Source organism: Pinus tabuliformis, chromosome 4_1 (assembly GCF_031772625.1).
Source record: "Pinus tabuliformis cultivar Carrire ecotype Pingquan chromosome 4_1, CPIR1, whole genome shotgun sequence".
Taxonomy (NCBI): Eukaryota; Viridiplantae; Streptophyta; class Pinopsida; order Pinales; family Pinaceae; genus Pinus; species Pinus tabuliformis.
In genome coordinates, this window is record NC_142303.1 from 535,364,379 (window position 1) to 535,366,009 (window position 1,631).

Consider the following 1,631-nt stretch of genomic DNA (forward strand, 5'->3'; position numbering starts at 1 on the left):
AACCAGGGAAAATATGGACAAACGAAGACATGGGTTTTTTCCATAATAGAATGAATTATATAACCCAGAAATCGTTTGCTTAAATTCCTAACGGTCTAAGAGTAAATCGTGGTTCTTCGGGACCCTATTTTGGTAACTGCGTGAATAAAAACGGTTTTTCTTTACATTCATTGCGCTTTTCTACTTCTCCACATTACATATTTCTGCTTTCCCATTCCAATTTTTTCCATACCCAATTCCTCCCCAAAATGTTTCAGCTACAAAATTTCGATTTTATTGTTAATTTGCAAATCATTTGTAGCCTGTCTCTCGCTTGCAATTGATTGCATTTTCTGCTCATACTAAAACCTGCAGCAAACAATTAGATGATACAGAAAATTCCAATCAAACTCTTTTACTTCAATCGAACTATTCCTTTTGGCAGACCCTTAAACCCAAAAACTCACAGAACAGAGGAATTTGCGAGGGAGACGAAGGTCCAGGAACAATGGTTTCGCTGAAGCTTGAAGCGGCTAGCGGCGAGCGTTCTGAAATGCGGGAAGGGAAAAGTCTGGCTCGACCCCAATGAAGTCAGCGAGATTTCCATGGCCAATTCCAGTGAAAACATTTGGAAGTTGGTCAAAGATGGATTTGTTATTCGGAAGCCAATGAAAATTCACTCTCGTGCTCGTGCTCGTCATGCTTTGGAAGCAAAAAGAAAGGGTCGTCATTCTGGATATGGTAAGCGCAAAGGTACTAGAGAGGCTAGGTTGCCTACAAAGATTCTATGGATGAGACGGATGAGGGTTTTGCGTCGATTGTTACGTAAGTACAGAGAATCTAAGAAAATTGACAAACACATGTATCATGATATGTACATGAAAGTCAAGGGTAATGTGTTCAAAAATAAGCGTGTCTTGATGGAAAGTATTCACAAATCCAAGGGAGAAAGCCAGAGAGAAGACCTTATCTGATCAATTTGAGGCAAAACGTGCAAAGAACTATTCCTTTTGGCTTGCAATTAAATGTTTGTATATTATTAGGTACCATTTTTAATATATATATTTGTTGTGATTTGTTGTGTATATATTTAGTTATAATTGGTTAACGATTGATTTGTTTTGATTTACATATTTAATTTATATTAATTATGATTCTATTAATATATTAATAGGATTAACTATATTAATATATTAATATATTATGATTATATTAATATATTAATTATATTAATACAATTGTATTAATTATATTAACCGTATTAATATATTATTATATTATGATTGTATTAATATATTAATAAATTAATAGGATTGTATACTAAAAAAATTCTTATTTTTATTGTTTTTTAAAAAAAGAAAAAGAAAAAAAAAGAGCTAACTTTAATTTAGTAATAGTTTTTTATTAGGTTTTAACAAATAAAATTTTGTTGTTTTTCATTTAAAAATAAAAAATATAAAAAATTTCACTTAAATAATAAATTAAAAATCTATGTTTTTAATTTATTGTTTAATGAAACATCTAAAAAATTATGTTTTCATTTAAAAAAATCTCTAAAAAATTTTCACAAAATTCACACAGATTCGAAAAATGGAATACTTGGAAACAAATTTTAAAAATCGATTGAGAGGATTCTTTCGATAGCTTCAAAA

At 30.0% G+C, this 1,631-nt stretch overlaps 1 pseudogene; it reads left to right on the forward strand.

Moving 5' to 3' along the window:
* Positions 1 to 487: 487 nt before the first annotated feature.
* Positions 488 to 1,035, forward strand: LOC149176939 (large ribosomal subunit protein eL19x pseudogene; annotated as a pseudogene).
* The last annotated feature ends 596 nt before the right edge of the window (positions 1,036 to 1,631 follow it).